This window comes from Mesoplodon bidens, assembly GCF_964165515.1.
Source record: "Mesoplodon bidens genome assembly, chromosome: 2".
Lineage (NCBI taxonomy): Eukaryota > Metazoa > Chordata > Mammalia > Artiodactyla > Ziphiidae > Mesoplodon > Mesoplodon bidens.
In genome coordinates this window covers 87,769,296-87,794,444 of record NC_138177.1, presented here as the reverse complement: position 1 = coordinate 87,794,444, position 25,149 = coordinate 87,769,296, and the positions used below count along the sequence as shown (strand labels likewise).

General features: G+C 39.3%; 1 protein-coding gene across 3 annotated transcripts in view; it reads left to right on the top strand.

The window, feature by feature from the left end:
• The first annotated feature begins 6,116 nt into the window (after positions 1 to 6,116).
• Positions 6,117 to 25,149, top strand: part of RAP1A (RAP1A, member of RAS oncogene family) — a 76,557-nt gene continuing 57,524 nt past the window's right edge. The window contains exon 1 of one of the 3 annotated variants that reach the window (XM_081225944.1): positions 6,117 to 6,224. The gene's annotated coding sequence lies outside the window, so the exon portion shown is untranslated. Of the gene's footprint in view, positions 6,225 to 14,356; positions 14,451 to 25,149 lie in introns of those variants that run through there. The other 2 variants (XM_081225946.1, XM_081225945.1) reach the window with 2 other exon arrangements.

Here is a 25,149-nt window from a genome sequence, read left to right as displayed (position 1 = left end):
GAGCAGAACCAGTCTGTGGACCACACTTTGAACAGCACTAATATAGAAAAGATCAGCTTAGCACATAACTAAAATATACAAATATGCTAATGATTTAGATGGTTGGCTATACTCTCTCTCCCTCCCTCACCCACTGCCCCCCTCACTCTCTCTCAACAACACGCACGCACACACACACACACACACACACACACACACTCCTGAAATATTTATTGAGAACCTATTATATGCCTGGTACTTTTCTAGGCTCTGGGAATATAGCAGTGGACCAAACAGATCAAGTGCCTGTCCTCAGGGAACTTACGTTCTAATTCAACCAATGTTTTGACACCAAAAGATCCAGCTCAAGATCTTGCCAGTTAACAGCTCTGTGCTTCTGTACAATTCATGTAATCTCCCTGAACAAGTTTTCCCTAGTGCAAAATAAGCCTGATACCTACCTTAATGACATTGTTGGTAGGATTAAATTAGGTACTGTGGAAACATTTTGAAAACTTTAAAGTTATGTACCAACGTCAGGTCAGTTTTACCATGTGTCCTTCTTGAAGCCAGGGACCCTATCTTTCCTGTCTTTGTATCCCAGGCAACAAGCATAACAGCTTGGCAAGTAACAAGCACTCGGTTAAGGTTTGCTGAATAAGTAGATGTTAAGGTCCTATACATCTGAGTTATGTTTTTTGTGTAAAATGTTATAACTGCTCTTCAAATCCTTAAAACCACTGCACCAACAGGAAAAGTATATTTGGCACTGCAGAGCATGGCACATGTAATTCTATTCTCGGGTTACAGGTTTCTAAGAGTCTGAGGCCTAAAAATATATATTCTGAACATTTATTAGATGAAAACCTCTTTTTATGGATTTGTATCACCATCTGAACGCTTCTTAAAGGTCTTTTCCATAAATTGACCCTAGGAGTAGCTATGCTGGTCCTGCCAGTTCTAAGCATGCCCTTGCTCTCTAGGGTTATGAGCTAGAACTGAGTTGTAAAAGTACCCTGTAAAAGTTGGGAAGCATTTGGAAGAAACTCTCAGCAAATGGTAACATGAAAAGAAATATAGTCAGGTTGCTTCTTTTCAAAAATTGGAATCTCATATTAGTTTTGTTTTTGTTTTTAATTTTAAGGTCAGTTTATTAAGTTCAATGATGAAAGCTATCAGAAGAATATTTTCCTGAAAATGATTTTTTTTTCTTAGGAAAAGAGAAATGAAAATTACCACCCTCTCAGCATAGCCACAGATGCTGTGGCAGTCAGACCTCTCTGTGGATGGGGGCAGCCCATCAGTTGGTCAAGTCACTCTCAGGGTCAGCAGGATTGTAGTCTGGATCCTCCTCACCCTCCTCCAGATCCTGGAACAAAGAATCATCTACCTCCACATTGTTTCTACCATCCTCCAAGAACTGGATATCAGATGTGTCAAAATTACGCTTTGTTTCAAATGGCTGTTTCCCACTTTACTTTTTCCTGCTTGTTCTTCCTCTTTCATTCATTTCCTTTTAATTTCCAAGAAGTCTGCATCAAACTTGGCGTTCCAACTTAAGAAATTCTCAACTGGAGTACTTTTTGGCTTCTTCTGCTTCTTTTTCTTTTTGTTTCTCCCAGGGTTTACAGACATTCTATTTCAGGGTTAGAGATATTACTCTTGGAGGCAGAGAGAGGCACAAATGCTCTTGTAGAACTCAATGCAGTGGCTAGTTGAGGAGTACTTCAGATGTATAAGGTGCAAGACTGACACTGAAGGGGCACTAACACAGTTAGAACAGAGTGACCTGCAAGGAGGAGTATTTCGTAACGGAAATGCCATGAATACATAAAATACATGACAAGGCAACATATAAGTGCCACAGGTGAGGTAAAAACAGAAACTGTAGGGAATTCCCTGGCAGTCCAGTGGTTAGGACTCGGTGCTTTCACTGCTGGGGTCTAGGTTCAATCCCTGGTCAGGGAACTAGGATCTCCACAAGCTGTGCAGCGCAGCCAAAAAAAAAACCCAAAACAAAACAAACAAAAACCCCCACAGAAACTGTATTTCAGAGGAGATGAAAAATCAGAAAAGTTTCCAGGGGGGATTCCCTGTCGGCCCAGTGGTTAAGACTCCATGCTTCCACTGCAGGGGACGCGGGTGTGACCCCTGGTCCGGGAACCAAGATCCCACGTGCCACATGAGGCACCCACCCCCATCCTGCCAAAAAAGAAAAGTTTCCAGATATAAACTGCTATGCGAGACAGGCCTTCGAGAATTTCAACAAATTTGGGGCCTAGAGGCAATTGTCTCTGTTCCAAGCAAAGACAATTTAGGCAAACGCGTTGACTGCTTTGTAAACCGTTCGTAGAAATTATAGCAAGCCATTCAATTTTGCTTGAGAACCAACTCTATATTATGTAAAGTTGCAGTGCAGGGTAAGTCTGGAAAAGGGGAATGGAGACATATAACTGGACAAATGCCAGATTAGGCAGTTTTACCTAATTTGACAGGGTAAATAATTTTTTAAAATAGGGTGGAGTTGTGATCTGGCCACTGTTTTAGGGAGATGGTTCTGGAAAGAACACAAAATGTATTGAAGGGAAAGCAACTAAGCAGGAGACCAAATAGGAAACTACAACAAAAGTCTAGAGAAGAGGTAATTAGTACCTGACCTATGGTAAGGTAATGGTGATAGAGAGGAGGGGGCAGATGGAAGAGACATTGGGTAGGAAAGGTCTATATGTGTCTATCCAATATGGTAGCCCCCAGCCACATGTGGCTATTTAAATCTAATTTAAATACCCTAAAGTTAAATGAAATTTAAAATCTAGTTCCTCAATCAATGCTTGATAGCCACATGTGACTGTTGTATTAAATATACAGCTAAAGAACATTACCGTCACAGCAGAATGTTCTGTTGGACGGTGCTGATCGATACACTTTGAGGACCAATTGGGTACAGGAATGGGGAAGATGGATTAAAGGTGGCTGAGCTTTGGTGGATGAGTAACTGAGAAAGACAGTGCCAAGAGCAGGAAAGGGGAAGTAAGGAGGAAAGATGTCGTTTAGTTTCTGTCAAACACCAGGCAGGACAAAGCATCTACACAAATGCTCAGGTGGGTAAAGCAGGGCATGAGTGGGCTCTCCCAAGCCTTGTCAAGCCACATGATTCCCCGTCCTCCAACTTCCCCTTTCCTGCAGTACTGAGTTGGCTTATCCCCTACTGGGCTCAGTTTCTCCCCAGCTAGGGCGGCTCCCGCAACCTCCCCCAGATCAGCGGCTCACAAGAACTGTGACAAGGCAGGAGCCTGAGAGCCTACTGTTTCCTCAGCTCCGAGGCGCCTGCCTGGATCCTCGTTTCTCACAGATACCTTCGCTTTCTCTCTCCCAACTGCCTCACTCACCCTTCCCTATGCTCCATCCTTGGAAAGTGCCCTTGATCCCACTTATTTGACTGCTTCCTCTTGAACTCTTCTCTCCTACAAGAACCATGAAACCATTGACCCCACCGCTTTTTTACTTGCCCTCTCTTCTCTCTCAGCTTAGATTCTAATGTTTATCACTATAGCCACTCCCTGGCTGGTACCCCTCCCTCCTCTAATGACTTTCATCAGCAAAACCCAGCCCTGGCCAAATCCACCTCTCCTTCAACCCCGCAAGCAAAGGAATGTGGCTGGATAAAAATTACACAACCTTGCTGAGTGGTCTCACTTTAGATACAGGACCACTGACTCAAGAGGGCCCTCAGCCTTGTCCATACTACACTTCTCCAGTAACTCTTCCACTCTGAGGGAATTCCTTCTCACCTTCTTCTATCTCCTTAAATAGCCAACAGCCCCTCTCCACTCACAGCTTTCTATTGCTTAGAATAAAAGAAAGCTCACAGCCCTAATCTACCTCATCAAACCCACTGAGGCAACCGCACAACAAAGAATATTCGGTGCAAACTGGGAAAAGGCGCACACAGACTGTGTGCGCGTGCGTGCGTGCGTGCGTGTGTGTGTGTGTGTGTGTGTGTGTGATGTGGAGGATTTGCTAAAAGGCACCACCTCTGCAGTTGGAGCAATTAGAAAAGGCGCCCCTTCCTGCAGGTTGATTTGGCCTCAAACTTGGTTGGCAGAACAGGGGCTGGATTTCAGCTCCCACCTGCCTCCTGCATGTCAGTGGCCTGAACAGGCTACCAAATGTACTACCTGACCTATCTGCATTTGCACCCACGGACTTTGCCTCCTCTCCAAAAAGAGTGTGTGAACATACTGTCCTTGCTCCTATCCAAGGCCAACTCCTCCACTTCTATGCTAGGTCTCATTGTTTCTCACCTACTGGAGGACAAGCTTTGTCCAGCTGTCTCCTCTTATCTTCTGCGTCATCACCTTTACCTCTCTAAAGGATCATTCCAGCATACCAACATAAGGAAACATCCCCCATCTTTAAAATACCTTCCCTCAATCCCAAGTACTCCTCTCTCTCCCTCGTTCTTTACAGCAAAGCTCCTCAAGAGCTGTTTAGACTTGCTATAAACACTTTCTCTTCCTCACCTCCCATCTCTTGTTCACACTAATCAGACTTTCTGCCCAATGACTCTGTTGAAACTGCTTTCGTCAAGGACATCAGCAACCTTCATCAGGTCAAATGCAGTGTTCAAACTCTCAGTCCTCATCTTACTTATTTCAACGGTATTTGATAAGACTGATCACTCGCACCTTCCTGAAGCAATTCTCTTATCTTCCAACACTCCACCCTCTCCTGGTGTTCCTCCTACCTGGTAGCTCCTTCTCCTCTTCTACAGAATTTCCAAAGGTTGAAGTTCATCTTCCTCCTCCCCTCTAGCTACTCTCCCTCCTAAGTGATTTTACATAGACCTAAGGCTTTAAAAAGCATCTATGTGCCGATGACTCCCAAATTCATATCTTCAGACTCATATATCCATCCAACTGTTTTGCATCTCTACTTGGATGTAGAACAAGCACCTTATGTAACATGTTCAAAACAGAATTTCTGATTTCCCCCACCTCAGATTTTTTCCTTTTTAAATCTTCCCCATCTCATTAAATAGTATCACCATTAACCTATCCTTTACGCCCTGAACCTAAGAATCATTCATGATTTTTTGTTCCTTCACACACTCTCTGCCAAATCCATTCCAAATCTAAATGTATCTGAATACATCCCGATACACCCCTTCTCTGCTGCCATCCTAGTCCAAGCTACCATAAACAGCTTCCTTACTGGTCTCCCTGAGGACATCTGTGCTTCCCTGCTGTGTATTTTACACACATTAGCAAGAGTAACGTTTTCAAATGTGAATCAGATGTGGTCATTCCTCTGCTCACCCTCCCATGGCTTTCTGTTGCTCTTATTAACAGCCCATAAGGCTCCATAGGATCTGACCTCTTCCCCACCTCTCTCAGCCTAACTACTACTGCTCTCTGGCTAACTGACTACACTCAGCCATACTGGCCTTTTGTAGGTCCTGCAACATGCCAGGCTATTCCCACTTCTGAGTTTATGGCCGATGTTCTTTCAGCTTGGAAAGATCCCCTTACCCCTCCCCTCCCGAGGTATTTGCTAGGCTCATCCCTTCATATCATACATGTATGTGCTCAAAGGTCTCCTCTGAGGGGCAATACCTGGCCATCTATAAAGTCACTCCATTCCTGGCTTTATATTTCTTCACACCACATCACTTCCCGAAATTTTTGTTTACTTGTTTGTTGTGTCTCCTCTCTCCCACTAGAATGCAAGCTCCACGGGGCCTTTGCTTGCCAACGGCATTATTCCCTGCACCTAGGACAGTGCCTAGCACCTACTAGATACTCAATTAGTACTTGTCAAATGGTTGCATTCCCTCCAAAATTCTATTCTCCTGAATCTTCAGACCCTTCCTCATTTCCTTTCCAGCCTCCCACACCACCACCCCGCGCAAGGCAAAGCTGCGACTCCCGGATCCTTCCTCTGCGTTCTTAGTTCTTCCACCGCCTTCCAGCGCGGCCCCTTTAAGCGGACTCCGGAAAGCCGCGGGGAAGGCGGGGCCGAAACCTCGCCGACGCTGACTCGGAGGGGCGGGGCGGAACTAGGGGGGCGTGGCCTGCGTGCTGCGTGCGTGCGCGTTCTGGAGGCGCTGCCGCCGCCGCCGCTCTCGAGGCCGCCGCTGCCGCCGCCGCCGCCGCCGTCGTCGCCGCGCAGAGCCGGAGCAGGAGCCACGGCCGAGAGGAGGGAGGAGGAGGAGGTGGAGGTGGAGGAGGCGCCGGACCGTGGGGGTGAGTGAGGGGCGGGGAGCCGGAGCCGGCCCCAGAGGGAGCAGGGGGCGCGGGTCGGCCGAGCCCGGGCTGAGGCGGCTCCTGTCGCCGGTCAGTCCCCTGGCTCCCCCTTCTCTGCGTTCCCTCGGTGTCCGGGGCGGCGGCCCGGGGGCCTGGCCGGCGGGAGGGGCCAGGGCTCGGGGAGGCCCGGCCGCTGCCGCCCGGGGCCAGAGCCAACCACGCCCGCGGACCGAGCCGGTCGACTGTGGTTGGGCCTGCGGGAGAGGGACGGGAGGGGCCCGGGCCGGGTGTGGGAGAGAAAGAGGACATTGTGTCCCCCACCCTCCAACTCCCTGAGGTGTCATGGCACAAGCCCATTTCCCTCGCCATCTCCCCGGACACAGTGCCCTCGCCCCTCGCTGCCTGAGAGAGGTAGATTAGACATCGCTGCATTTTTTTTCTTCTTGCTTGTCCCCAGACTAGGGTCAGATCTTCTTTCAAACGCAGCTCACCCTTTGGGGGGCACGCGTAGAAGGGGGTTGCAGGGTTGGGTGAATTTTCTGTCCTCCCTCGGCTACTTGGAGAGGTGCGGGTAGACGGGAGCGGTGTCCTTTCTGTGTTCCCTTGTTAGGGTTCGGGGTCTCCCGTTCCTTCCTTCATTCCCCCAGTGCACAGGGCTGACATCTCTACACCCCACTCCACCTCTCAGCTCCTTTCCCGCCCTCTCTCCCCCACGTCTTCCGTAGCATGCCATGTGTTCGCCTTTTCAGCGTTGCCTTTCTTGGATCTCCGCTTTTTCCCTGAATTTTGTTAGGGAAGAGGTCACCGTGTGATTCTTCTTGTCTTCCTTAAAACTGGGACTGGTAGGAGTGTCTTTTGCCCCCTCGTTCAGGAAGTTAAGGACAGTGTCTTCGGATAAATTGTGTAATTTACTGCTATGGGGCAAAGATGAGGGGAAGACATCAACTCACAGGGCTAAGAACCAGTTTAGGGGACCTTTTGACCTCTTGGAAAAAGAACTAGCGTTGAGGAGTTAATGTATTCCGTTTTGGGAGGGAAGATCGTTTTGTCACTGCTTTGAAGGGAAGTGGCTATAAGAAGGAAGGGAATAACAGGGCAGGAGGTTATTGGGTCACAGTCGTACAGGTGGCCACAGTTTTCTGCTTCCTGGGTGTGAGATGATGATTTTTCCTGTTTTTATCACAGTAAAAATGAAGGATCAGCTCTTAGTTTTAACGTGGGGCTCCTACCTTCAAAAGCATGCTGAAAGGGCAGTCTCAGAAGGGATGCTGCTGGAAACAGGATTTGGAAACTTTATTTTGGTTTCCTGTCAGAGTGTGTGGGGGTGGGCACACGTGTGTGTAGTTTTTCTTTTCTTTTAATGTAACTGATATCTGTGATATTTTGCCATAATAAGCACTAAATCAGGCCCTGAGCCCCAGTCTGTCTTTATTATGATTTCCTATAACACTTTCTGTTTGAAATTATATTTGTGTTGGTTGAAATTCTTTTTAGTCTGATGTTTCAATGAATCTTGTTTACTCCGCATTTTGAATTATGTACTACAAAATATACTTAGGTGTAAGGTACTGAGGATCATACCGTGCCCGCCGGCACATGGTAGGCACTTGGTATTTCTTGAATGAATTGTTTGATTACAGAGATGTGTCTAGGTTTTACATATCATCTATCTTTTTGAGAGGTAGCTCAAATTAGAAGATTGCATTTCACTTCCAATATACAAAATAGTAATTATTAACCTTTTCTGGGCCACTGACACCTTTGAGAAGATAGTGAAATATACGTATAGACTCTCTCAGGAAAGAAGTAATAGACATTTATGCACAAAATTTCACATTCAGTTTCAGGGACCCTCTGAAATCAACCATGGGTGCTTGTCTTAAATGTAAACTGGAATCCTGAGTATTATTCAGTTCCATATTAAAACTGTTCAAAAACCTTTGTTCACCTCTGTGTGACCTCAGGGATGACCGTGTCTGCCCTTACAGACTAAACTTTGGGTCTTTGGGAACAAGATTTAAGAGTGATTGTTATTACAATTTTATGTGGAAAAGTTCTCATTAATAACTTTTACCAATAATTTTGAACTAGTAATTTTAAACAAACAGCTTTGAAGGAAATAAGATTGTTATAGTCACTTTTGACAGCTTAAAATCATAATCACGACTGACTTACGACTTTTATTGTGCAAACTCCTTAGCAATATGATCAGCACTTGAAAATGTTCATAGATCATTTTTCCTGTCCTCTTCCAAGCTTGTTTATATGGTTTTCATGTAGTTAATAATTATTGTACAACAGTTATCAACATTCAGTATTAATCTAACAAGTGCTTTTTAAATGCCTATTATGTGAATAAAACAAAGTCCTTGCTGTCATAGAGCTTATATACTAATCAGGAGAGATGGGCCATAACCAGATAAATATAGAATAAGTCAGATGATAAGAGGTATGCAGAAGAGTAAAGTAGGGTAAGAGGATAAAGAGAAACAGTAGCAAGGAAGGGTAGTCAGGGAAGACATGAGTGAGGCATATATGCTCTCTTGGGGAAGAAGGTTACAGGCAGAGAGGACTGTTAAGTGCAAAGACTGCTCAGTCTTTGCCTTGGCCTTTTGGAGAAGGCCAGTAAGCAAGAGGGAAAGTGAGAGAGCTTGAGGTTAGAGAAGTAGCCGAGGCCACTATAAAGCCTTTTAGGCAATGGTCAGAACTTTGGATTTTACTTTGAATGAGATGGGAAACCACTGGAGGGTTTCGAGTAGAAGAGAGACCTGTTCTGACTTAGGTTTGTGGGAAATGTTGTGGCTGCTGTGTGGAAATCAACTTGGAGAGGGGGGTGGGAGTGGAAGCAGGAAGACCTTAGGAGGTTAATCTTCATTTTAAACCTTTTCCGTGGTTGCAAAATAGTCCATCTACCTGCTCTTGGGTGTATAGGTAGTTTCCTTTTCCCCCTATTGAAAATAGCAATGAAATGAACACTTTTGTGTATGCAACATTTTCTTTCTTTTTGAATATTTCCTTGGAATTGATTTCCAGAAGTACTGCTGAATCAAAGTATATAAATATACTTGTCTTCTTGGTGTGTCTATTAATTCCTTCAGAGAGTAGATTGTACTAGTTAAAAGTGACAGTTGTTGATCTTAAGTTTCATGCAGTGTCACTTGCATTGAATATTATTATTTGATACTTAAAAAATAATTTGAGTTATAAAAAAGAGACCTTTTAGATTGTTAGGTTGAATTTTCCAGTAGCTCACATTAGTTCATTAGTTAGCTCACCTCTCTCTAACATTTAACAGCAGCGTGCTAACTGTTGGGGGTACATAGTTGAATTAGAAAGGGTCTCTGCCCTCAGGGAGTTTTATATTCTGTCGTTATTTGTAATGTGATAGTTAAATAACTTCAGATCTTGCCAGTGTTTACTGTTACTCAAGAACTTTGTTAGTGTATGGTTGATGATCTTTTATATAGAATGGACATTCCAATCAAGCACCTAATTTTTCATACTGATAATTCTTTTTTTTTTTGCAAAGGGATTTTTAAATGGCATCTGCAATTTGTTTAATTTGTTTTGTATGTCTTTAGAATCTTACATCTCTGATAGCCCCATGTTTTATTCTTTGCAGTAAATTACGCAGCTAGTACTTAGTTGAGGACTTTCACAGTTGAATTTTTAAATTGTTGTAATTCTTTATAAGTTATTCAAAACACAGAGACTTGTTTCTGTTAAATAAGGTCAGTACTGCATCTTTGAAATTTTATTTAGATTATAAAGGAGGATGATACCAGTCTGTTTTGATAGAATCATACCACTGGGCATCTACATGGCTTGATTTGGCATGAGTGGAAACTCCAATATCTATGAAGTGAGTGGGTTGAACTAATAGAGTTACCTGCAAGCATCTAGCACTGTGTCTGACACAAGCTAGGGACTCAGCAAATGTTCATTGAACCTCGGATAACCTCTAAGCTCCCAGTTCTAAAATTCTCTTATTTTAGAAGGGCAATAAAAATATCTTGTATAAAGCATTTATATCTTAATGTTGTGGTGAGTTTAAAATTGTGAACATAAACTTACTTCCTCCTAATGTTCCTTTCAAATTGAACTCATCAGTTTTAAAAAGAGTTATGGCATATTGCCAAGTATTTTCTGCTTGTTCCGATGTCATGTACTGCTGCATGACTTAATGCCAAATTCATATCTTATGGAAATGATTAATGTTAAAAATAAAGATATTTAAGCTTTCTTATGTTACTGAGACAGATGAAACATCCATTTTTTCTCCTTTTTTTTTTTTTTTTTGCCGTACGCGGGCCTCTCACTGTTGCGGCCTCTCCCGCTGCGGAGCACAGGCTCCGGACGCGCAGGCTCAGCGGCCATGGCTCACGGGCCCAGTCCCTCCGCGGCATGTGGGATCTTCCCGGACCGGGGCACGAACCCGTATCCCCTGCATCCGCAGGCGGACTCTCAACCACTGCGCCACCAGGGAAGCCCCGTTTTTTCTCCTTTTTTCTGTGTGTGAAATTTGAACCTATAAACTTACCATGATGTTCTGATCAGTTAAGCAGTTCAACAGAGAACTATGCCATTCTGTCATTTTTGCTTGAAAATAGGCCTTTTAGAGGTAGAAGGTACAAGTATGCACCAATAAAAAAAGGAAATTGTGTATGATGATTAAGGTGGAGTTGAAATAAGTAATAGTATACTTTTATAAGTGGAATATATCAAGATTAAATATGTTCTATGAAATTAATTTCAATCATTAGACTAATGGCTTTTTTTTAAAGTTCTGATGACTTACTTAGGCTATATAAATTTAGGTTAGATAAATCTGGAAAAGATTTCTTTGCATATCCAGTTTTCCCAGAGATAGAGGTAAGTTTCCTATCTTCAGCGTATTTATTTAGTTCACATTGATAGAGAGTGGTTCAAAGTGTGGAATGGTAAAAGTAACCAAATTTGGAATTAAATATGTAATTCTGTGTTTGGTTTCAAAATATATTTATATTAGTCCATATCTCATAAGGATAGGAATGTACTAAACACATAACTGATAAAAGACACTGTTGGATTAATTAAAACTTAAGTTGATTTACTTTAAATTCACAAGTATACATGTATACCTATAACACGCATGGTTGTTTGCAATGCTGTGTTATACTCACTCATTGTGGTTGTAAAAAATAACTTTGCTTAGGCTAGAACTGTGGCTTAGTTATCAATGACAAAAGTGTAAAGTTGGAGAGACACAAAGAACTGGGTGCAACTGTTTCTTTGGACAAAGCCCAAATGCCGCTTGTAAGATTCTAAGTTAGTAGTAGTAAGAATTCTCTCTTATTGCAGACTGAACATTTCAGATCTGTCAGATGTGTGATCCGGAGAGTAAATTCATTCACTCTGTTTTCAGTGATATTTTTAAATTCATTTATAAATAGGATCATTCTGTTCTAGACAAGTTGGCTGTTTTATAGGACATTAAGCAAGCAGCCATAACTTAATTATTTTAGCAGCTGACATTTAACACTAATCTTTGGGTTTTATGTAGTTTTCAGTATCTATTCCAAATCATTGATGTCTTTTGAACTACCTTATTTATTTATTTATTTGGCTGAACCGGGTCTTAGTTGCGGCATGCGGGCTCTTCTAGTTGCAGCATGCAGGCTCTTAGTTGCGTCATGCGAGATCTAGTCCCCTGACCAGGGATTGAACCCGGACCCCCTGCATTGGGAGCTCACAGTCTTAACTACTGGACCACCAGTGAAGTCCCTGCACTACCTTTTTTAAAATTTATTTTTCAAATTTATTTATTTTTGGCTGCAGTGGGTTTTTGTTGCTGTGTGCAGGCTTTCTCTAGTTGTGGCGAGCAGGGACTGCTCTTCGTTGCGGTGCACGGGCTTCTCTTGTTGCGGATCACAGGCTCTAGGCGCAGGGGCTTCAGTAGCTGTGGCACGCTGGCTAAGTAGTTGTGGCTCGTGGGCTCTAGATCGCAGGCTCAGTAGTTGTGGTGCACGGGCTTAGTTGCTCCGTGGCATGTGGGATCTTCCCAGACCAGGGCTCGAACCTGTGTCCCCTGCATTGGCAAGCGGATTCTTAACCACTGAGCCATCAGGGAAGTCCCTGAACTACCTTTTATTTATTTATTTATAATGCATTTATTTATTTTATTTATTTATTTTTGGCTGTGTCAGGTCTTCGTTGCTATGGGCGAGATTCTTCTAGTTGGGGCGAGTGGGGGCTACTCTGCATTGCGGTGTGAGGTCCTCTCATTGCAGTGGCTTCTCTTGTTGTGGAGCACAGGCTCTACGTGCCCGGGCTTCAGTACTTGTGGCATGCGGGCTCAGCAGTTGTGGCTCACAGCCTCTAGAACGCAGGCTCAGTAGTTGTGGCGCATGGGCTTAGTTGCTCCGCGGCATGTGGGATCTTCCTGGACAAGGGCTCGAACCTGTGTCTCCTGCACTGGCAGGCGGATTCTTAACCACTGTGCCACCAGGGAAGCCCCCTGAACTAACTTTTAAATTCTAGCTGTGAAAATATTGCATAACTTGATTATTAGATTTCAGATTCAGTCATTGAACAGAAGCCTGGGTGACCCAGTATTTGGCAGTTTGACAGAAACTGAGATGTGAGTCTGTAGTTTCTACTCTAAGTATATAGTCTCTATATATAGTCTAGTAATTTATTTTGTTTCCCAGAACCTGACATATGTCTTTTAAATAAATGTTGTATTTTCATGGTTGAGTAAAAATAGAATGATACTCATTTTCCAAGTAAAATCTATGTGATATTTTAATTCTCTCTTAGTTGCTGAACAACTATTTCTGTGGTCTTATTTTTCTAATAGCTTTTTAGTAGAAATTATCTCTGGGTGATAAGTTTATGGGTAATCTTCAATTTCTTCTTTACATTTATGTTCTTTTCAAAATTTGCCTCAATGGAACATGAATTAGTTTAAACAAGAAAAAAATGTTTTAAACAAGAAAAAAATTAGAGCAAACCAGTTTCCCATTGGTTAAAGTGTAGTAAAATAAGAATTGCTTGCTCAACCGCCTATTTTACTTCCGGCAAAGGTCTTTTCTTTCCTTTTTTTTTTTTTTTTTTCCAAATTGCTTTTCTGCATATATGCCACATTGTAGGGAAGTTTTTTCCTGGTTCAGCTAACAGTTTTAATTCTGTGTTTAATGTGAGAAGTTTTGGATTTTTTTTTCTTTTGAAGAACAGCTTAATATTTTTTCTACACTGATGAAAATCAACCTGTGCCAGTAAAATTAACTGTCCAATAGAACAGAAACGTGCATATAGAGAAAATGCATTTGTGTGGGTTTTTAGTGAATGTTGTTGGTAGCTTGCCAGCTTTATTTTCAAGTTCCTCTCGGACCTGTGATGTGCTTATAAGGCAACAACGGTATATTTAGTTAATTTGCAAAACGAGAATACTTTTTCTGGTTTTTCCATTTTTCATGTTTTGAGTTAGGATTAATTGGACATTTATTATTCTCAACAGGCATACGGTAAAACAGTTCATTTAACTGTGGTGCTTTCTGTTGGAGCATTGGCTGACTTTTAGATAGTGAGCCTTGTGCGGTTTCATGAGTACTACTGAGTTTTGGATGACATTCTTTACACAATCTGAAAGTACCCCTGAGCCTAATAGAAGCTGGAAACAAAACAAATTTGATGTTTTCTTTGCAGTAGGAAGTGTAGTTTCTAGTACAAGAAGTACGCCCTTGTTAGGTTCAGGACCATTTTCAGGGGTTATAACTGCTTGAACATTTTTTTCTTGTTTAAACTAATTCATGTTCCACTGTGGCAAATTTTGAAAAGAACATAAATGTAAAGAAGAAATTGAAGATTACCCATAAACCTATCACCCAGAGATAATTTCTACTAACATTTTAATGTACATTTTTCTAGTTCTTTCCTCACGTGTACAGATTCTTTTAATTTTTTAAAAAATTAGAATTATATTTCTATACATACAGTTTCGCTCCAACTTTTTTCTCTGAACAGGGTATTGTTCTCCTAGTGTGGGACTCTTAGGTTGATCTTTATAATACTACTATTTTAAATAACACTGGGGCAAACATTTTTGTACATTTATCTTTGATTGCATCTCTGTTTTTTTTTTCTTCCTTTAGGGTAGATTCCCAGAAGTGGGATAACTGGATCAGAGGGTGGTTACCCTGTGTTTAAGAGTGTGTGTCTCACTGCACCTTCAATGGCATTGAGTAGGTCAGTTTTTACAATCTTTGCCAATTTGATAGATATCTGTTACAATTCTTGGGTGGTAATCACAAAATCCTCATATTATTAATAATCTGTAAAACCAGAGTGTATGATTATTAATTTGCAGTCGTCTTTGAAAAAGTTGGTTGGAATGATTTTCTTTGAAAATATTTTAGGTAAAAGTAATCTTTGTAACAAAAAAGATATTCCTTGTCATTGCAATTTGAGTATTGTTCTTATATTGGAAAGAAATAGCATTTTAATCTTCTCTCTTTACTAAAATAACAAACATGAGAAAGCTTATTTTATAGTATGTAGTAAGTAGCACTATAATGTAAAACTAAATTATTTCAGATAGATGAGAGGGATAGTCACATGATTCAGACTTTAAAAAAAAAAACACCACACAACTTAGTGTTTAGAGCAATGGCTGTAGAGTTAAGCAGCCTGTGTTCAAATCCTTGCTTTGCCACTTACTAAGTATATCATTTGAGGCAACTTACTGAGTGTACAATTTAAGGTAACCTACTAAATATATAATTTGATGTTTCTGAGCTTTGGGTTTCTCATCTTTAAAAGGAGAATAACTAATAATACCTACTTTATAGGATTGTTGAGAGGATTAGAAATACTGTTTAAGACTGCTGAGCACATAGTAGGCATTTAATAAAAGCTGGCAGTTGTTGGGTTTGGAAGTTTGGGGCCAGTTTTGTAGGGTGGGGCAGGACATATCTTTCGTGTGTCCTTATTTACATAAATAAGTGCAGAGATGCAAAGGGGCCTTGAGCAGTGGCAGCTGGAAGGGAGTGGTAGACATTCTTTGTGGTAGGAATGGCATGAGCCAAGATAGAAAGTTCAGGACAAGTTGGAGGACAGGAGATTGATTTGACTGAAGCCTAGGCTTGTATAATTATAAAATAATGGCAATAAGGGCATAGAGATTGATTGGGACTAGACTTTGGAAGTCATTGAATGCTAGGTTGAGAAGTATAGGCTTTATGTAGGAGCACAAGAAGTTTTGATATGAGGAAAATGATCCGATCAGAGCATTCATCTTTTGGAAGATGAATCTAGCTACAGAGTACAGAATGAATTGAGGAAGAAAGAGACTGAAGACAGGAAGACTGGTTTAAACACATAGGTAAGGCAAGATCTGAGGGTTTAACGGAAAACAAGAGGGAAGGTTTTGGGGGGAGTTGCTAGGAGTCACTGTTGTGAAGATCTCTGGATCTTCAAGTATACCCAGTTTGGAGATGAAGTTCAAAAGAAAGAGTCTGAGTCTATTGAATAGGTTACATGGAATTAGGTAACCTCTGAGAGAAGATAAGACTCAGTGTGTACACTTTGGTTGTTGCTACCTTTTTTAAAAAAATTGAAGGGTAAAATATTCCTGTTTTTCATCAATAAAAATCATATGTTTATGCTATTTCTTTGACAAAGTATAGTCTCCTGTAGAAATTTACTTATCTAACATTTTGAGTTCTTAGCTAACAGGCAATCTCACTTTTAGACATTGTATTTCTGAAGGTATTAATCTTAAAATACTTCACTGTAAGGTGAAATTCTTCTCTGTGTGGTTTTTCCAACTTTTGTGAATGCAACTGGACTTTAGAAACATCAGTTTTGTGAGCAGAAGTGATGAAAAGTGATATAGACTTCTTGTTAAGTAGCTTAGAATGTTGAAGGCAGTGAAATATGGAGCAATAAAAAATAGGAAACTGAGGATGTGCTCTTTAGAAAAAATATCACTTTCAGTACTTCTCTCTTAATTTCTTAAGTAAAAAAAAAAATTAGTTAGCAAATGCCATTCTTAGTCATTCTGGTACCTGGTTGTAGCTCTACGCTAATTGTACTTTCCACTTGGCTGAATAATATGTAAGCAAGTTAGCCTAAAGATTTATATTAATATTTCTTTTTGACTGATAAGTAAACTCACATGAGCTGTGGATTATCTGCTTGCTGTCTTCCTTTTATGTTACCAGTTGAAAAAAGAAGCAACCCCCAATTTTTAAAAAGTAAATACAGTTTTGTGATACGTTCAAGGTGTTTGCATTTTTTAAACCATAGAGTTTTATACCTTTCTTAATGTTCCTTTTAGTTTTCAAATATTTTCTAAACTCAGAAATAAAGTCTTTATTATTTTTTTGTTCACATCTCTCCCCTTTAAGATTATCCTTGAAAATATTTTTAAATTAATAAGCAAATGTAGCACATAATATTGAGGATTGTATATGTGTTATTTTTTTACAAACACCGTTTTTTTAGTGTGAAACTGCAAAAGCCCAGATCTGGTCAACTGAGTGTTATTTCATTTACTAGAGACCTCAGATATTCAAAACAGGGATTTAATGTCTCAAACTATGAGATTCCAGTTGAGTCCATTTGAATTGATTTGAAGATATTCCTGTTTATCAACAGAAGTCAGAACTACAATTCATTCCCTAGGACTGAGCAGTCTTACCCTTCCCTCCTTCTCCCCAAGCATAGCTGAGAACAGAATCTTCCCCGATTTGGGTCATGCTGGCACTGTCACTATGATGTCAGATATAGCCTTCCCGGTCTGTACTTCTTACATTCTTCGAAGCCTACTTGCTTCTTGGCAGGAAAAATAAGTTATTAGATTGAGTGGCTAGCAGTTCATGGTATACTATTATAAGAAAATTCACAATTTTAAATGTCAGTTAGACCTCAATAAAGCTAAAATTAAAAAAAGAAAATTTATTCAATTTTTACATGAGGTGACATATGAGGTATGTGAAACATGAGTAGACTTTCATATTTTTCTCTCCCAAAAGATTGAAATAAAAGAAAATAAAGCCCACTGGTTGAATAGATTATTGTGTACATTTTTCTTACTCTTTTTTCATTGAAAGAACATTTTTTCTTACTCCTTTTGAATAAGCAGTTTTGAATGCTAAATGTAAGTTCTTGACTAAGAAATCAGAGTCCTTCCCCAAAATAATCTTAAGCAGTTTGGCTAGTTAGCCAACAAATATTTATTGAGTGATTATTGGGTACCTGGTGCTATTTTAGGAACTGAAGATAGGGCAGTGAATAGACTGCTCTCTGGAGTTCTTTATACCTGTGGGGTTTGGTGATTGTGGAGAGAAACAGTAAACAAACAAATAAGGGAACAGATAATTTCAGAGGTCACAAATGCTATGAAGAAGCTGTAACAGGAAGAAATGATAGTGATGGAAGGGTTTAGAATGAGTGTTGAGGAAAAATTCCCTGATGATATTTAATCTGACACCTGGATGATAAAAAGCCAGACATGTGACGATCTGCAAGAAGAGTGAACTAGACAAGAGGGCCAGTTGGTGCAACAGCCCTAAAGTGGGAAGCAGCTAGTCATGATTGAGAAGACCGTTGTGGTAAGCTGAGGGGAGACTGGTAGATGAAGTTGGCAAGGGACAGATCACAGAAGTCTATGGTGAAGGGTTTGGATTTTGTTCTTATAAATACAAAGGGAAGACGCAGGATATCACTACCTACCTTTATGGATAAATATGTGTAACTTTTGAATTTGAAGATGGTGTTACTAATGATACTGGCTTAAAACAAATCTGTAGGGTAACCAATAGTTTTTCCAGACATAGAAAATCACTCATTTATGGTACATAAATTATGTTTTTCCAGGAGTCGGCAGAAATAGGAGTGAATTCTTTTTAGTATTGCAAAGAGCCTAATGAAAATTGTGTGTTTGCTTTCAGTAGATTTATACAGGTGAAATATTATGTATATTTGCTTTGACCAATAATTATATTGACTCAGATCTTTGAGGCTAATTACCACATTATCATTATCATACATTGTGATGATTTGCAGGCTGTTAATGAAATAAAACATTGTGCTTACACCTCAGAAACCCAGCACTGAGTTTCATTAGTTTTTATGTCTGACAGTTTGAGAGTTCTAATTAGCCATTATAACTGATTAATAAAACATGAGTGCATTTGATAGACAAAAGTCTTTAAAGACATGGAATCTGTGGAGAATGAAGGATTTTTCATAGTTAGGTTGAGAACCACAGATAAATGTCCCAATCTCTAGAGGGACTTATAGGGAAAAGGGAACTAGTATTTTTTGGGGGGAAGGTAAAACCCTTATATCACATTTCATCTGCACAGCAAATCTGTGAAATAGGTATAGTTCATTTTTTGCAGATGATGAAACCCAAGGTAATTATATAATTTATGAAAATTCACAAACTTTTTTTTTTAGGTCTTTATTTTAAAATTTATTTTTGGCTGTGCTGGGTTTTCGTTGCTGTGCATGGGCTTTCTCTAGTTGCGGCGAGCGGGAGCTACTCTTCATTGCGGTGCGCGGGCTTCTCATTGCGGTGGCTTTTCTTGTTGTGGAGCATGGGCTCTAGGTGCGCGGGCTTCAGTAGTTGCAACACGCAGGCTCAGTAGTAGTGGCACGCAGGCCCTAGAGTGCACCGGCTTCAGTAATTGTGGCGCGTGGTTTCAGTAGTTGTGGCGCACGGGCTTAGTTGCTCTGCGGCATGTGGGATCTTCCAGACGAGGGCTTGAACCCGTGTCCCCCACGTTGGCAGACGGATTCTTAACCACTGCGCCACCAGGGAAGTCCATAGACTCTTAATTGTAGAGGTTAATGCTGACTGCAAACTTTTAGAGGAAAGGACTACTGCAGTACAAAGCACAAAATAAATGATCAGTTAATATTTGTGTTTTGCTTGCATGCAAACACGAATGAATGAATGAATGAATGAATTAGTAGGTGAATGACGGAAGACTGCCTCTATCCCTCTAATCTTTTCTTCAGTGCAGCACACCCTTTTTCTTCTATTAGATGAGTCTCAGAAACTCTTCAGAAATAATTGACTTCACCTATCTTTTTTCTCTGCAAAATTCCTCCCCCCATGCAGCTTAAATTACTTAAAATAAATAACACAGTAAAAATTCTAAGGAGGGAAATAAAGACCAGAAACTCAGAAAGTACAATTTTCACTAAGATTTTAACTACCTGAGTAGTCCCTAATGTTTTCAGCTTTAAAAGAAATCTGCTTTAGACCCTTGCATTCACATTCAAGATATCATCTTCTTTTGGTTCTGCTTCTGTCTCTTAAATTGTTTATAATTGTTTAAAAATTTACTGTAGTTTTTTGAAGTGAGGTGGCGGAACAACAGTAATCAAAATATTTATGCAGCCAACATTAATTGTCCACGTAATCTCTAATTGTTTCAGTGTGTGGGGGGGTGTTTATTTCTGTCTTCTATTAGTACACCATAGTGTGTGATTTATTGTTCAGAAATATGAACTGATAATTCCGGGGCATTTAATGGTTAGTAGGGTTAAAAACATACATAATGGGGATTTTTTTCCCTCAACTAATGTTAATACTCAGGCAGAATAGCAGTATGAGATCTCTCCAAACTTCATATTTATAAAGTTTCTAATCCTTCAAATGAATTAATATCTTTTTATAATATAAATTTTTTTTTTTATTGGCTGAGCTGGGTCTTCGTTGCTGCATGCGGGCTTTCTCTAGTTGAGGCGAGTGGGGGCTACTCTTCATTTCAGTGTGCAGGCTTCTCACTGCAGTGGCTTCTCTTGTTGCGGAGCACGGGCTCTAGGCACGCGGGCTTCAGTAGTTGTGGCACGAGGGCTTCAGTAGTTGTGGCTCACAGGCTCTAGAGCGCAGGCTCAGTAGTTGTGGCACACGGGCTTAGTTGCTCCGTGGCATGTGGGATCTTCCTGGACCAGGGCTCGAACCCGTGTTCCCTGCATTGGCAGGTGGATTCTTAACCACTGCACCACCAGGGAAGGCCCCAAATGAATTAATATCTTAATAAGTTAAGTTTAGAGTACTTTTAAATGAATACTTAATAGGAATGGATACCTAAGAGATGAAAATAGATGCAGATAATCGAGAGATTGAAAGAAACTATTTTAGTGGAAGGTTGCGAAAGGGAAGGGATTATAATACAGGATTTACCATGAGGAAATGGATGACACATGGAAGTTGCTATGCTAGACTGTGAAAAGAAATTTATCTTCACCAAAAGAGAAATGAAATTGATGAAATGAGGGCTAAAAGGAGGTAAATTAACATTGAAGGGTAGAAAGAACACTTTAGGTTAGATATGGTGGCCTACAGGGACCTTCTGACAGGATATGATGAATCTCATCATTTGTGGCAGTATCACTACTTCATGAAGGACGAGATCTGTCTTGTTGGTTTGTGTTCGAAGTACAATAAACCTAGACAGAATGAAGAGTGTTGTTTTTGTGAAGAAGGAACATATTTTTTAATTTGTCTCTAGTTGTCTGAGACTAAGGTTATAATATGACGGGTCTATAAAAGGTAACTTTAGGTGATATTTGGTTCTTGGTATCCTCAAAGTGCTTTTTTTTGGGGGGGGGGTTGGGGCTAGATTTCTGTATGACAGCTTTCAACTGCTCAACTGTTGTATGCTGCTGCTGTTTATTCTAATCATATAGTCAGTTTAGTAATGATGTACATAACTCCCTGGCGTGAGATTTTCATGCTTCAGAAAATTGTTTTGCATATAAAGTACAAGTATCAATTTGCCCTGTTGATGTGTATATCTAAAAGTTGATGTGACACTTTTATAAATTTAATTATTTAAGAATATTAGATTAATTTAAGAAAAACCATGGGCAAGTCTGTTGGAAGGTGAATCTTATGTCTTCAGACCCACCTTTATTTGTTTAGATCTTCAGATATTAGGTTATTCTGATGTTGTGTCTTTTACATCCAGATGATAAGTCTGGAACTTAAAAAAAAGTTCCTGTGCCTTTTGAATATTGAGTTTCACACTTGGGACAAACTCCATTGTAAGACATTCTTTTGAATTTTAAATAAATGTTTGGTAACTTCTCACTAGTAGTCAAATGTCATAATTTTTACTTTAAAATATGACAGCATTATAACTCAAGTACAGTTGAAACTGTGGGTAGGAGGGTTTTAGGTGATGTAGTCATTCTCTTATTTCCATTATGCTTTAGACTTGTACTACTGTCATCAATAGAACAAGCTTGACGTTGTGTCACCACTCAATGCCATCTGCTTGTGTGTGTATGTAAGCAGTAGGCCTTAACACTGGATATAAAGAATCATTGCTTTGTGGTGTTCCACACTGGCTCTGCTTAGGTTCAACTGTACTGGGTTGAGCTTGTGTCTATAGTGAATTGTCACATTTTTGATCTTTTGCAGCTATAACATTTCCATAACCATGTATTTAATGTCTCCTGTGTGTTGATGTGCTGAAGATGGACATGTGAAGTTTTTTAGTAGTACAAAGAGAATGCCTATTTAATCAGTAAAATTTTTCAATGATTTTTTTTTAAAGCATTCAAATACTTGCAAAAGAGAGATGGCTCTATATGAAGGACCAACCATCCTCTCTCCACCTTGTGGTTAGTTTCACAGTATAAGAAACTATTTTTTTTAGTTCTATAAGCCAAACTGTTTTGTAGAAAATCAATCATGTAATTGCTTTTGTCTGCACCATTTAAAGAAATGCTCTATTGTTAAGAGAGAAAAAGTTGATTAACAGTGTTTATATAGTATGATTTCAATTCTTATTTTTTACAAGTTTCTATTCATATGTAGAATATAGGCAAAAAGGAAACATCAGTAGGATCAAAGTTGTTATCGTGAAGTTGGGATTACAGGTGATTTTTATTTTCCTTTTTAAATTTAAACTTTTTTCTGAATTTTATACACTGTTCATATATATATTTTATAATTAGAAAATGAAGGTTCTAAGATGAGTTCATTATAGAATATGAAATTAAATTTAATAAAGCTTTTAAAGATGAAGATTCTTTGGGGATAAAATGAGTTAAAGGCTTTACAGATGAATTAAACAAATGCATTCCTGAGATGGAATTATATATAATGATAAAATCTGTACTTTAGAACAAAAACAAGCAAAATTAAGTTAGTTTTCTTGGTGTAGCAAGTGAGAGAAATGGGAAAAGTGTACTATTGATATGATGACTTGGAAAACTTTTGATTCTTCTAACTCAGGTTTGCCTCAGTTACATTCATTTGTATACTGTTTTATAGATAATTGTTTAATTACAAGATATAAATGTATTTATATAAATGATATGCCACATCTCACATTGAATATTTGGTTATTTGATACTGTATTTGTGGTCAGCAGGCAAAACACTATGAAAGTTTGTATATAGTATCTATGAGCTGTTACTTCACCTCTTTATTTCCCAGTTGTTTTCATCTGTAAAATGGAAAAAGACATGTTTGAAGATTGAATAAGTATGCCTGGCGTACAAAAAGCACTTAAATATCATTGCTGCCGTTATTATTACTACCACCAAAAGTTGGCATCGATGTCTATAAGAAATTGGAGAAGATCACTAGGGACTGAAGCAACGTCTTAATCCTTTGTATCCATTTTGACTAACCCAGTGTATTCTCTTTTAGTTAAGTGGGACTACTACCTGTACACTTAGGTAGATTCGTTATTTATGTACACAGTAAATCTTGGCATTTGCGGTTTAACGTTTTAAACCCAGAGTCTTTAACATGGGGGGTTTGTAATTTGGGGTAGGCAGAATTTTGAATCTTGGCATATTTCAAGGCTGACATGCTAAACACGTTTATTACCTAGCGAATTGAATGTAGCTGACAGCATCCCAGTTATTATTACCAACAGTGACTTTTGTTCCCTACTTGTTTAAGATTCATCCTGGGATTAAAAACTTGTGTTTCTTTGTGAATGATGCCCTGAGAAGGCCAGTAGTTAATACTGGATTTTGCAGATTTAACTGAAGTGAGTTTATTTTAGTGGCAAAATTTATGAATTTTGCTTATTTCTTTTATGTTCTTCACAGTGCCTTGTACCCAGTAGAGATAATGGATAATAGGGTGTGTTTGATAGTTTGTGAAGAAATTTGAATCTCCAGGTTCCTTAAAGGAAAGGGAGGAGGTTAGCAGGAATTCCTAGATTTACGGGCTTTTAGGTTATTTTTATTTTTATCACTTAACTACATAATTTAAAAAATTTCTTAGACCAGATTAAAATATATATCTGTCTGGATTTCATATCTCCATGGAGTGGTATGATGATATAAGTGTGCCTCATTTAATAAAAGCTACTAGTCCCATCCATAGATATGTTGATTTTATTATATCTGCAGTAGGGAGAAGGAATCTGTAGTTAACTCTGCCAGTGGATCCCAGATAATTCTGATGCAGTACTTTTTCAATTTCTTACTCTATATGTTTTCATTTTAGTAGTATTATTTTTTTAAAATCTGTATTGAATTTTTAAAGCCTTAGGACTATATGAATAAACTTTATATTTAATAATGAATATTAATTTTATGTCTTAACTTTAAGTAGTTCAATGTGCATATATTACTTATTCAGACCTAAGTAATACCAAGTTCATTGTAGAAAAAATTAGAGTACCAATGAGGCAGTGTTTCTCAGCCTTTTTATCATTATCACTTGCTCCCCCCACTCCAGTCTTTATATATATATTTTTCTAATCGTCCCCCTAATGAAATTTTAATACCACAAGTATTATACTGTATATTTGTTTATTTATTGTACATTAATTGTGCTTTGTACACTTAAAGAGTTAAGATTTTTTTACCCCCTTAGGAGCAATATTGCCCCTGTTGAGAATGAATACAATAAGCTAAAAGAAAAATCACTCTTAGCTTTACCTCCCAGTCTGTTAACATTTTGGTATACTTCTTGCCTAGTGGTTTTCAATGCATATCTATTTTCCTTCAGAAAATGAGATCGGATGCGTAATAGTTCATGCTCCCTTTAAAAAACATATTGTGAATTTTTTGTGAAAATGATATATTTTAATATTATATCTAATGGATAAATAATATCAATAGGTGTATTCTGTTATGTGAATTTGCAATCATTTTTAAAAATTATTCCCTATAGTTATCAAAGTTTTTTTTTTTTTTTTTGGTTGCGCTGGGTCTTAGTTGTGACAGGTGGGCTCCTTACTTAAGGCTAGAGGGCTCCTTAGCTGTGGCATGTGGGCTCCTTAGTTGTGGCATGTGGGATCTAGTTCCCTGACCAGGGATCGAACCTGGGCCCCCTGCATCTGGAGCACAGTCTTAACCACTGTGCCACCAGGGAAGTCCCTCAATTTTTTATTATAAAAGCTCTGCTATGAATATCATTGTAGTTGAATTTTTCCAGGCATTCTAAATTATTTCCTTAGGATGAATTCCAAGAATCAGAATTATTTTATTCTGTATATCTTAATATTTTTGATATGTATAACTTATCGAAAGTCCCTTTCCCCAAGGACAACCACTATTAATGTGAATATTTGTCCAGCTTTTTCCTGTGTATATTCTAACATAAGTAGTTTTATAAACCTGTATCTATCTTTTTTTTTAATTTATTTTATTTTTTAAAATTTATTTATTTTTGGCTGCACCACACCACGTTTGGGATCCTAGTTCCCCCACCAGGGATTGAACCCGCGCCCCCTGCATTGGAAGCACAGAGTCCCAACCACTAGACCACCAGGGAAGTCCCTATCTATCTTTTAAAAAAGAGTAATAGAATGAACTTTAACTATGGCAAATTGCTTTTTTGCCCAAGGCATTTTGGTCGTCTTTTCATATCACTATATGTAATTTATCCCATTTCTTTTTAGCAATGTTCTACTGAACTGATGTACATTTATCCATTCTTTTATTGGAG